At 42.1% G+C, this 13,559-nt stretch overlaps 1 protein-coding gene across 8 annotated transcripts in view; it reads right to left on the reverse strand.

Annotated features, from left to right (window-relative positions):
• Positions 1-10,718: 10,718 nt before the first annotated feature.
• Positions 10,719-13,559, reverse strand: part of LOC106607418 (bromodomain-containing protein 4) — a 72,289-nt gene continuing 69,448 nt past the window's right edge. For all 8 annotated transcript variants that reach the window (XM_045720671.2, XM_045720674.2, XM_045720673.2 and 5 more), the window contains one exon: positions 10,719-13,559. This exon is cut by the window's right edge and continues 366 nt beyond it. The gene's annotated coding sequence lies outside the window, so the exon portion shown is untranslated.

The following is a 13,559-nucleotide window of genomic DNA, read 5'->3' on the forward strand; positions in this document are numbered from 1 at the left end:
TTCGTCAGAATGCACTCCCAGGACTGCTACTTCAATAACAAATGTTGCTTTGGTCCAAAATAATCCATCGTTATATCCAAATAGCGGCGTTTTGTTCGTGCGTTCAAGACACTAACCGAAGTGTAAATAAGGGTCATGAGCATGGCGCATTTCGTGACAAAAAAATTCTAAATAGTCCATTACCGTACTTCGAAGCATGTCAACCGCTGTTTAAAATCAATTTTTATGCCATTTTTCGCGTAAAAAAGCGATAATATTCCGACCGGGAATCTGCGTTTAGGTAAACAGACGAAAGAAAACAAAGCATGAGGTCGACTCGGGCACGCGCCTGAGTCTCACAGTACTGTAACCAGCCACTACCCAAACGCGCTACTTTTTTTCAGCCAGAGCCTGCAAAGCCACTATTCAGCTTTTTGCCGCCTTCTGAGAGCCCATGGGAGCCGTAGGAAGTGTCACGTAACAGCAGAGATCCTCTGTAATGGATAGAGATAATCAAGAAGGGCAAGAAATTGTCAGACAGGGCACTTCCTGCATGGAATCTTCTCAGGTTTTGGCCTGCCAAATGAGTTCTGTTATACTCAGAGACACCATTCAAACAGTTTTAGAAACTTTGGAGTGTTTTCTATCCAAAGCTAATAATTATATGCATATTCTAGTTTCTGGGCAGGAGTAGTAACCAGATTAAATCGGGTATGTTTTTTATCCGGCCGTGTCAATACTGCCCCCTAGCCCTAACAGGTTAAACAGCTTGGAAAATTCCAGAAAATGATGTCTGCGCTTTAGAAGCTTCTGACAGGCTAATTGACATTTGAGTCAATTGGAGGTGTACCTGTGGATGTATTTCAAGGCCTACCTTCAAACTCAGTGCCTCTTTGCTTGACATCATGGGAAAATCAAAATAAATCAGCCAAGACCTCAGATAAATAATTGTAGACCTCCACAAGTCAGGTTCATCCTTGGGAGCAATTTCCAAACGCCTGAAGGTACCACGTTCATCTGTACAAACAATAGTACGCAAGTATAAACAAACACCATGGGACCACGCAGCCGTCATACCACTCAGGAAGGAGACGCGTTCTGTCTCCTAGAAATTAATGTACTTTGGTGCGAAAAGGGCAAATCAATCCCAGAACAACAGCAAAGGACCTTGTGAAGATGCTGGAGGAAACGGGTACAAAAGTATCTATATCCACAGTAAAACGAGTCCTATATAATGACATAACCTGAAAGGCCGCTCAGCAAGGAAGAAGCCACTGCTCCAAAACCGCCATAAAAAAGCCAGACTACGGTTTGCAACTGCACATGGGGAGAAAGATCGTACTTTTTGGTGAAATGTCCTCTGGTCTGATGAAACAGAAATAGAACTGTTTGGCCAAAATGACAATCGTTATGTTTGGAGGAAAAATGGGGAGGCTTGCAAGCCGAAGAACACCATCCCAATCGTGAAGAACGGGGGTGGCAGCATCATGTGGGGGTGCTTTGCTGCAGGAGTGACTGGTGCACTTCACAAAATAGATGACATCATGAGGCAGGAAAATTATGTGGATATATTGAAGCAACATCTCAAGACATCAGTCAGGAAGTTAAAGCTTGGTCACAAATGGGTCTTCCAAATTGACAATGACACCAAGCATACTTCCAAAGTTGTGGCAAAATGGCTTAAGGACTGCAAAGTCAAGGTATTGGAGTGGCCATCACAAAGCCCTGACCTCAATCCTATAGAACATTTGTGGTCAGAACTGAAAAAGCGTGTGCGAGCAAGGAGGCCTACAAACCTGACTCCATTACACCAGCTCTGTCAGGAAATGGGCCGAAATTCTCCCAACTTATTGTGGGAAGCTTGTGGAAGGCCACCTGAAATGTTTGACCCAAGTTAAACAATTTAAAGGCAACGCTACCAAATACTAATTGAGTGCATGTAAACTTCTGACCCACTGGGAATGTGATGAAAGAAATAAAAGCTGAAATAAATCACTCTACTATTATTCTGACATTTCACATTCTTAAAATAAAGTGGTGATCCTAACTGACCTAAGACAGGGAATTTTTACTAGGAATAAATGTCAGGAATTGTGAAAACTGAGTTTAAATATATTTGGCTAAGGTGTATGTAAACTTCCGACTTCAAATGTATATCGAAGGAGTGCCTTTGATTTGTTGGTCTACACGTGCGGTTCGGCATGACACAACCGTTAGACCCGATTACGTGTTTCTGAACTTGCTAGACAACTACGCCATGACATCGCCTACAAGCGTGGTAGGTGATTTCTATTGGGGAACCAGTTTCTTCATTCTAAACCATCTTTGTTGTAACTTCATGGATTCTGGGTTCTAACTCCTAAACTTGGGATAGGGTTAATTATCAGGCATCCTATTGAAATTTTGAGTGCTTAGGTTTAGAGGGTCTACACCAGAAGTTAATGGTTATCTGTAGGAGGAAGGTGGGTGCAATTAAGCTCGGAATGTGCTGAGTGCAGGGAAAACGATCACGTGGCAGCACTTGATAAGGGGAGAGAGCCATGGATTAGTGATGAAGGGGGTCGAGGTGAGGTCACGTTAAGGGAAAAGGAACCGTTTATTGCCCGTATCACTTAGTTTCTTACCAATCAATAAAGATGCAATGTTTAGCGAGAAGGAGACTCCACCGAAAGTAGGGTACATACACCACCACTATTGTAACCATGTCTGTCGATTCAGCTGTTTGTTCCTTTGGGAAGAATAAACTTAATTTAAGCTTTCATAGTGTCCGTCAGGTTCTAATTATCAGAGTAAGAACTTAAACTGATTGTGAGTGTTGTTTCATATACAGCTCCTCCCATTGGTGCTACCCAGCCCAGTAGAGAAGTAGGGAAGTCTGGAGGATGTCACAGATTCTAATCAACATCGCTCCAACAGTGGACAGCAAAGACATCACAGAGCTCTTCCTAGTGCTGCCAACGAACCCAGTGGAGCCATCACCACCCAGCTACATCGCTCCAGTGGTGGCGGAGCTGCCCACGGCACCAGTAGGGGTGGCAGTGGTGCCTGTTGCACCAGTGGTGGCAGTGCTGCCCATCGCTCCTTTTGGATCAGCAAATCATGGTCCTACTTTAACTGCAATCAAGGATTTTTCACATCGGAAGAAATAAACAAAACAGATTAAAACACACTCTTCCACTGACAACAGTGATGACCAACCTCCAGTGTAGCCCGAGTTCTCCACTGGTCACCTCCACTCCCGTTAAGGTTGAACCAGTGATGATCATACTTCAGTGTTGCCTCGGTGCTCCATTGGTTCCTCCAGTGATGAATGATATGGAGGCACAGCTCCTCCCAGTGGCGCCATCCCCCACAGTTTATGGCAGAGCTACCCATCGCTCCAAGGGTGGCTCGCCTGAGCGCTCCACATTGATGCACTAGTGATGACCAACCGCCAGTGTAGCCTGGGTACTCCACTTGTCCCTCCAGTGATTAATGATATAAAGGAGACCCAGCTCCACGCAGTGAAGCCTTCCACCCTTCATGAAGGAGAGCAGTCTGGAGTCACCCATCACATCTGTGGTCATGAATCATAAGGTAATATGATATAGATACACAGTACCAGTCAAGGCACATCTCAACATCAACTGTTCAGAGGAGCGTGAATTTTATTTTACTAGGCAGTTCAGTTAAGAACAAATTCTTATTTTCAATGATGGCCTAGGAACAGTGGGTTAACTGCCTTGTTCAGGGGCAGAACATATTTTTACCTTGTCAGCTCAGGGATTTGATCTTGCAACATTTCGGTTACTAGTCCAACGCTCTAACCACTAGGCTACCTGCCGTCAATCAGACCTTCAAATCAAATTGCTGCAAAGAACCCATTACGAAAAGACACCAATAATAAGAAGAGACTTGCTTGGGCCAAGAAATATGAGCAATGGACATTAGACCGGTGGAAATCTGTCCTTCAGTCTGATGAGTCCAAATTTGAGATTTTTGGTTCCAACCGCTGTGTCTGACACGCAGTGTAGGTGAACGAAGGATCTCCGCTTGTCTGGTTCCCACCGTGAAGCATGGAGGAGGTGTGATGGTGTAGGGTGCTTTGCTGGTGACACCATCAGTGATTTATTTGGAATTCAAGGCACACTAAACGAGCATGGCTACCACAGCATTCTGCAACGATACGCCATCCTATCTGGTTTTTATATATATATATAAAAATCAAAGCCAAATGTCTTCCATGATATTTCAACTACAGGGAAACCAGAGGATTGTCACGTAGTGCTTTGATTTAAATGATCTTAGTACGTCTGGAATGAGTCCCTTCAGAGATGTGTGTGTGCCTAAGAAGGTAAGCTAAACTGTCCTTTTGAGTCAGTAAATCATGGTCCTATTTTACCTGCAGTCAGTGGTTTCTCACATTAATATTGTTTTGTTTTGATTATTTCCCAGTTTGCCACACCACCGCTATACAAAAGGTTGACTGTATAATGAGGGATTGACTGGTCCCACCATAGCGCGTCGATAAGAATGCCGATGACATGAGATGGAGCAGGAATCCAAAAAGTGGGGTTTTATTGCAAACAATCACAGGAGCACATGGGGAAAAGTGGTCAGACAGTGTTGTGGTTTACTACAGGAAATACAAGAGGAAGATACAAACATGATAACACAAGCATGACTGACACATGCAAAAGGGATATATAACTGAAAAGCATCTCACATGCTGGACTGACAGAAAATTGTAAAGTAATTTGGCAGCAGAAGCTGAAATAAAATATGAACATTTATACATATTTTTCAATAATGAAAGGTACTCACTGCTCAGTCACACACAACATGGAATGGAAAACATAAGTTGGTCACCCCATGCCTTCACCAACAGGAATAAAGAATACTGGAAGGAGAAACTGTTGCTTAAATATTCAAGGGCGCTAATGATCAGAGTGGAGACAGGTGAGGTGTGTGGCAGAGGGGCATGGCCAGAGCTTATGGCCGAGGACATGAGCCTTCACAACAACCGTGGGAAAAAAGCTGCTAAAGGAATGGACACAGCAACATAAAAATAGATCAAAATACATACATCTTCAGTTCCACAGGCTAGACCTCCTCCACCTCCAGAGTGATGCCAAGGGGCCCATGATTTCATTCTACCTTAACCACAGGGGTGTCAAAGGGCCCAGGATTTCCTTCTACCTCAACCACAGGGATGTCAAAGGGCCCAGGATTTCCTTCTACCTCAACCACAGGGATGTCAAAGGGCCCAGGATTTCCTTCTACCTCAACCACAGGGATGTCAAAGGGCCCAGGATTTCCTTCTACCTCAACCACAGGGATGCCAAGGGGCCCAGGATTTCCTTCTACCTCAACCACAGGGCTGTCAAAGGGCCCAGGATTTCATTTCCGCCACCACCACCACATGGATGCCAAGGGCCCCAGGATTTCTTCCCTTCACCACAGGAATGCCAAGGGACCCAGAATTTCTTCCCTATTCCTCCACTACAGGGATGTCCAATATGGAGTAAAGCAATTTTCAATGAGAGCAGGTGATTATGCTTTAGCGAGCTCACATTTCAGAGAGAGAGAAAGCGAGTGAGAGACAGAGAAATATTTGTTTTATGTGTGAAGCTCTCTTCCAGTTTCCAATTACTTCCAGTTAGTCATATCTATAAAGGGATTTAAACACTGATTTCCATTTGTGACAGGTGCTATGATGAGTACCTGTCCATTCCTTTACTTAGATCTGTGTGTATTAGGTAGTTGTTGTGGAATTGTGAGATTACTTGTTGATATTGCTGAACTGTCGAAACTAGAAGCACAAGCATTTCGTTACTCGCAATAACATCCGCTAACCATGTGTATGTGACCAATACAATTTGATTTGTTATTTTACTGCTGCTCTTTAATTATTTGTTACTTTAAAAAAATATTTTTTTAGGTACTTTTCTTAACTGCATTGAGGGCTCGTAAGTAAGCATTTCACTGTAAGGTCTACCTACAACTGTTGTATTAGGCGCATGTGACAAATAGAATTTGATATCTTGGTTATCCAGGTGAGAAAACTACCCATGTTAGGCCTAGAATATCAGCCTCTGAGCTGGCTCAAATGATCAGAACCCTCTCCCTGATCTGTGTGCCTGAGGGTAAGTGCCCTTTTGGACAATAAATATTCACTCTACTCTCGTAAACAAGCCTGATTGGGCTGGTGAGGAAAATAAAAGGTCCACTATTGTCCATTCTAAATCCTCTCATCAGGCTTCCAACAATGTTTTTTCATAGCTAATGGAACAACAGTGCATTCGGAAAGTATTCAGACCACTTGACTTTACCACATTTTGTTACGTTATATCCTTATCGGGGCGGCAGGTTGCCTAGTGGTTAGAGTGTTTGACCAGTAACCAAAAAGTTGCTAGATTGAATCCCCGAGCTGACAAGGTAAAAATCTGTTGTTCTGCCCCTGAACAAGGCAGTTAACCCACTGTTACTAGGCCATTATTGTAAATAAGAATTTGTTCTTAACTGACTTGCCTAGTAAAAGGTTAAATAAAATTTAAAAAATTGTAAAATGGATTCAATTATTTTTTCCTCATCAATCTACCACAATACCCCATAATGACAAAGCAAAAACAGCTTTTTATACATTTTTGCAAATTATACCACATTTCCATAAGTATTCAGACTCTTTACTCAGTACTTTGTTGAATCACCTTTGGCAGTGATTACAGCCTCAAGTATTCTTGGGTATGACACTACAAGCTTGGCACACCTGTATTTGGGGAGTTTCTCCCATTCTTCTCTGCAGATCCTCTCAAGCTCTGTCAGGTTGGATGGGGAGCGTTGCTGCACAGCTATTTTCAGGTCTCTCCAGAGATGTTCGATCAAGTTCAAGTCCGCGCTCTGGCTGGACCACTCAAGGGCATTCAGAGACTTGTCCTGAAGCCACTCCTCTTTTATCTTTGCCTTGTGCTTAGGGTCGTTGTCCTGCTGGAAGCTGAACCTTCGCCCCAGTCTGAGGTCTGTAACGTAACAATCTCTGCTGGCATCACAATCACATCTTTCTTGTGAAATTCACAGCTTGTTTCTAGCCTAAAGCGTCAATGCGTTAAGCATCATCATACACTGAATGTACAAAACATTAGGAACACCTTCCTAATATTGAGTTTCACCCCCTTATAACCTCAAAACAGACTCAATTCTTTGCGGCATGGACTCTACAAGGTGTCAAAAACGTTCCACGGGGATGCTGGCTCATGTTGACTCCAATGCTTCCCACGGTGATGTCAAATTGGCTGGATGTCCTTTGGGTGGTGGACCATTCTTGATACACATGGGAAACGGTTGAGCATGAAAAACCCAGCAGTGTTGCAGTTCTTGACATACTCAAACCAGTGCGCCTGGCACCTACTACCATAAAGGCACTTAAATATTTTGTCTTACCCATTCACCCACTGTTAAAGTGACTATGCATAGATAATAAACAGAGTATAGCAGCAGCGTAAACAAGGGGGGGGCAATGCAAATAGTCTGGGTAGCCATTTGATTAGCTGTTCAGGAGTCTTATGGCTTGGGGGTAGAAGCTGTTGAAGCCTTTTGGACATAGACTTGGCGCTCCGGTACTGCTTGCCGTGTGGTAGCAGAGAGAACAGTCTATGACTAGGGTGGCTGGAGTCTGACAATTTTTAGGGCCTTCTTCTGACAATGCCTGGTATAGAGGTCCAGGATGGCAGGAAGCTTTGGTCCAGTGATGTACTGGGCTGTACGCACTACCCTCTGTCGTGCCTTGCGGTCGGAGGCTGAGCGGTTGCCATACCAGGCAGTGATGCAACCAGTTAGGATGCTCTCGATTGTGCAGCTTTGAGGACCCATGCCAAATCTTTTCAGTCTCCTGAGGGGGAAAAGGTTTTGTCGTGCCCTCTTCACGACTGTCTTGGTGTGCTTGGACCATGATAGTTTGTTGGTGATGTGGACACCAAGGAACTTGAAGCTCTCAACCTGCTCCACTACAGCCCCGTCGATGAGAATGGGGGCGTGCTCGGTCCTCCTTTTCCTGTAGTCCACAATCATCTCCTTTGTCTTGATCACATTGAGGGAGAGATTGTTGTCCTGGCACCACACCACCAGATCTCTGACCTCCTCCCTATAGGCTGTCTCGTCGTTGTCGGTGATCAGGCCTACCACTGTTGTGTCATCAGCAAACTTAATGATGGTGTTGGAGTCTTGCCTGTCCATGCAGTCATGAGTGAACAGGGAGTACAGGAGAGGACTGAGCACGCACCCCAGTCTGTGTAAGCAAAACAGTCCTGTAGCTTAGCATCTGCTTCATCTGACCACTTTTTTTATTGACCGAGTCACTGGTGCTTCCTGCTTTAGTTTTTGGTTGTAAGCAGGAATCAGGATAGAATTATGGTCAGATTTGCCAAATGGAAGGCGAGGGAGAGCTTTGTATGCGTCTCTGTGTGTGGAGTAAAGGTGGTCTAGAGTTTTTTTCACTCTGGTTGCCCATTTAACATGCTGGTAGAAATTAGGGAAAACAGAGTTAAGTTTCTCTGCATTAAAGTCCCCGGCCACTAGGAGCGCTGCCTCTTGATGAGTGTTTTCCTGTTTGCTTATGGCCATACACAGCTCATTGAGTGCGGTCTTAGTGCTAGCATCGGTTTGGGGTGCTAGACAGATACAAAGAATATAGATGAAAACTCTCTTAGTAAATAGTGTTGTCAACAGCTTATCATCAGATACTCTACCTCAGCCGAGCAAAACCTTGATAGTGCACCAGCTGTTGTTTACAAATATACATAGATCGCCACACCTTGTCTTACCAGAGGCTACTGTTCTATCCTGCCTATAGTTTATAAACTGCCAGCTGTATGTTATTCATGTCGTTGTTCATCCACGACGACTCGGGGAAACATAAGATATGGCAGTTTTTAAAGTCATGTTGGTAGGATATACGTGCTTGTAGTTCATCTATTTTATTAGCGAATGATTGTACGTTGGCTAATAGGACCGATGGTAAAGGAAAATTACCCACTCGCCGCCGGTTCCTCACAAGGCACCCTGACCTTCGTCCTCGATATCTCCGTCTCTTTCTCCTGCGAATGACGGAGATGAGGGCCTTGTCGGGTGTCTGGACTAAATCCCTCTCATCCAACTTGTTAAAGAAGAAATCGTCTTTTAAAACGAGGTGAGTAATCGCTGTCCTGATTTCTAGAAGCTCTTTTCGGTCGTAAGAGACAGTGGAAGAAACATTATGTACAAAATAAGTTACAAATAACGCAAAAAAACACTATTGCACAATTGGTTATGAGACTAAAACGGCAGCCATTCTCTTCGGCGCCATTCTTTATCCTCACAGCATGATGCTGCCACCATGCTTCACTGTAGGGTGGTGCCATGTTTCCTCCAGATGTGACGCTTGGCATTCATGCACACTCAACTATTGGACCTTATATAGACAGGTATGTGCCTTTCCAAATCATGTCTAATCAATTGAATTTACCACAGGTGGAGTCCAATCAAGTTGTAAAAACATCAAGGATCATCAATGGATGACGCACCTGAGCTCAATTTCAAGTCTCATAGCAAAGGGTCTGAATACTTACGTAAATACGTTGTTTTATTTTTAATAAAATGTTTTTGCTTCGTCATTTTGAGGTATTGTGTAGCTTGATGAGGAAAATGTTCTATTTAATCAATTTTAGAATGAGGCTGTAACGTAACAAAATGTGCAAAGAGTTAAGGGGTCTGTGTACTTTCTGAATGCATTAAATTATTCACACCCTCGACTTCTTCCACATTTTGTTACTGAATTTAAAATGGATTCAATTGAAATGATGTGTCACTGGCCTACACACAATACCCCATAATGTCAAAGTGGAATGTTTTTAGAAGTAAACAAAAAGCTGAAATATCTTTAGCCAATAAGTATTCAACCACTTTCTGATAGTAAGCCTAAATAAGTTCAGGAGTAAAATTTTGCTTAACCAGTCACATAAGTTGCATGGACTCACTGTGTGCAAGTGTTTAACATGATTTTTTTCATGACTACCTCATCTCTGTACCCCACACATACAATTATCATCATTGAATTTGAAACCGATTCAACCAAAGACCAGGGAGGTTTTCCAAAGCCTCAAAGGCCACCTATTGGTAGATGGGTGAAAAAAAAGCAGACATTGAATATCCCTTTGAGCATGGTGAAGTTATTACACTTCAGACGGGTATCACTACAAAGATCCAGCCATCATTCCTAACTCAGTTGCCGAAGAAGGAAACCACTCAGAAATTTCACCATGAGGCCAATGGTGACTTTAATGGCTGTGATAGAAAACTGAGGATGGATCAACATTGTAGTTACTCCACAATACTAACCTAAATGACAGGGTGAAAAGGAGGAAGCCTGTACAGAATAAAAAATATTCCAAAACATGTATCCTGTTTGCAACAAGGCACTGAAGTAATACTGCAAAAAATATGTCAAAGCATAAAGCATTTTGTCCTGGTATTTATACTTTCTGAAGGCAGAATGCTACAAATGGGAAGCTTCACTATTCCTCCAATCTCTATCCCTCAAACGTTAGTATCCCCAAGACAGTATGGGCTAGTTTTACAGATATATTGCACCAGTACTGTACTACATTGTACTCTAGTCCATAAATAGTCCATCCCCAACATCACAGAACCAAATGTAGGACTTAACTAAGGAAACCAGTCCAGAGCCCTTATTACCATAATCCAATGTAATGAAAAAAAGACCAACATTTTGTTTATTTTTTATTTTCTATAAAAGAGATGAGTTTACTCCGTGATCATAACAGATTTAATCATTGACCGACAGACCACTCACATACAAAACAATAAATCAAGGAAAATGTTACACAAAACCCCCCAAAAAACAAAAGACCAAAAATGTAACACAAAATAAAATACCTGAATAAAGCAAACTCTCTGCTGAGCACATTCTGAAGAATCCATATCTATGGCACATAACTTCCATCACTTACCATGGGGATAAAATTAAGGAATTAATAAAAGGCTTGAAGGAATGAAAAAGTATTTGACCTTTTCATAACTTGTCTAACAAAACAAAATTATATATAGGCTATTCATTTATGGTGGAATTCAAAATGATGACTGACTTTAGCCAAGAAACTCGTTCTCTTGTAGCATTTTGTATATTAATCTTCATCCCCGTTTAAATGCTTTTCTACAATGGGACACATGCGTCCCTGCGCCACATACTAAAATCAGACACACACACACTCATCCACACAAACATTCTGACACAAAATTGCTAAAGTGGCGCAGCACAGAGACATGTCTACTTAAAACTGTACTGATTGAAAATTAGAAAGTAGTTGAGTCAAGTGTACACTCATACCACAGAAGTCCAGCTAAAACTAGATTTAAACCTGAATATCGTTAAATGGGTAAAATATAAAATGCAGACTTTTCCTTTGACTTTTTACACAAGCTTATCCTAAATCTCCCTCCCCATCAAATATTACACCTCCCCTTCCGTATCCACCCCAAGTGTAATATATGCCAACTAGAATCATAGAATACAGGCACTGGAGAATTACACCATAAGAGAAAACTCAGAGGACCGGGTCAGAGGTCAACTCGTCGTGACCCTCGACCTGTGAAGCCAACAGAATTAGAACTGACATGTATCCACTAGAATCGAACAAGAAAAATTATAGAAATCAGAGCTGTTTTTGTAGGGTTTTCTATAATATTTTTGTCAAATTTTTATATGCAATTTCCTTATTTCTCAATTTTGTACAGCTAAAAGTTTACCTCTGATTAATTGTAGTCATAATATTAACAACAAGACTCATGCACAGACAAGCCAGGAGGTGGAGCTCTTTTTTAGCCTCTGCATTAGTAAAGTCTGGAGGGTGGATGTCCATCCCAAATGGCACCCTATTTCCTATATAGTACACTGTACCCCATGTGCCCTGGTCAAAAGTAATGCTGCATCCTGGAACTAAATCGATAAGAAGTGTCTCATCTGTTCTTATAAGAGCCCAATAAAGTTGCTGTTAGAACTAATTATGTTTTGAGGTTTGCCTCTTACCCCATTCCTTGTCCCCAAATTACATAAAGTAGAGTGGCGGGCTCACTACCAGATTAGAACCCTTTGGATATGTTCTAATAACCATACCAGCACACCACTTATATTGCATGTCCAATACATTGCTGTTTTTTTAAAGTAGTATGCTAGTGTGGATAATGTAACATTTTCATTTTAACTATGCAAATTCCAGGCCAATATACGAGCAAGGAACAGGGAGGAATCAACACAGTTTATAAATCAAACAATTATTGGATTCTCTGGTTCAATAGTTTGTGAATCAGCTACAAAGAGGAAAATGCCATTAATTAATGACTACTTTCCTAGCTGTCTCTAAGCGCAATAATACACAATAAGGTGTTACAGTGATGGTGAACTCCGAGTCAACCCAACCAAGACATAGCTCTAGAAACAGCTGGACTCTGACTTCATCCCAAATGGGAGCCTATTCTCTTTTTAGTGCACTATGTAGGGAATCAGGTGCCATTTGGGACTGAGCCTCTGCCTCTAGTACTGATCAGAATGTTTTGCTCCAGCTTCAGATGAGGGAGAAAACATGAAATATTACAACTTCAAATGGTTCTTTAATTAATTAACACTTGTTGGAATAATGCATATATTAGGTTTTATCCTCTTAAAAAAAACTACCTAAACGCTTTGTTTGAAGGGGGATGAAGAGGACAAGGGGAAAAAATCTATTTATATATTAAGAAAAAAACAAACACTTTATATGAACAAAAGAAGCATTTAAAAAAAAGAGAAGTGGGAGGAGTTCAGCATTAAAAAGGTCATGTTGTTTGGCATAGACAGTGGGGGAAGTGTATTGGGGAGGGAGGGGTAAAAATAAAAAATATATATAAAAAAACAAATAAACAGTAATCATAGAATAAGAAAATAACTCTTTACAGTAGATCCTACATAATGAAAAAAGAAATCTGCTTTCTCCCTCCTGCTGCCAGCGGACTGTCCCATACTTTGTTGTTACTGATTTGTTTGTATGCCCAGGCAAGGGAGAGATAGGCCTATGTACTGTCTGTGTGTGTGTGAGTGTGTGTGTGTGGACAGGAGTGAGGCAGAACGCAAAGCTGCACTGTACCTCCTCTCCTGACAAAAAAATAGAAGTTTAATTCCCTCCCCCTCTATACACACACCTGTCCCCACCATTTCCTTTCATGTGTTCTTTCTATAACAAAACAAAAAGCAGATCACATAAAAATACTTATTCTGCCTCTCCTCTTATCAGAAAGACGTCTGTCTGGCAGTCTATATGAGCGCCTCGGTCTCGGTCTGTACATATGCATCAGTACTTTGTTTCTCAGAGCATGTCACCATTACTGTGTTTTTCCGTTATCATCTTTAACTTCCATTTACAACATTGTTCTCCTTTGCTCTGTCCCGTGAGAAAGTATCAAACAGGTGTGACATTACATGACCACCAGGAGTCCTTTCCCTCATGTCTTGTTGCCAGGGGCAACAACAAGGGTCAAATCCCCAGAGAAACGACACCAAACGTGGTTGAAAATAG

Source organism: Salmo salar, chromosome 06 (assembly GCF_965601325.2).
Source record: "Salmo salar chromosome 06, fSalSal1, whole genome shotgun sequence".
In the NCBI taxonomy this organism is placed as follows: Eukaryota; Metazoa; Chordata; class Actinopteri; order Salmoniformes; family Salmonidae; genus Salmo; species Salmo salar.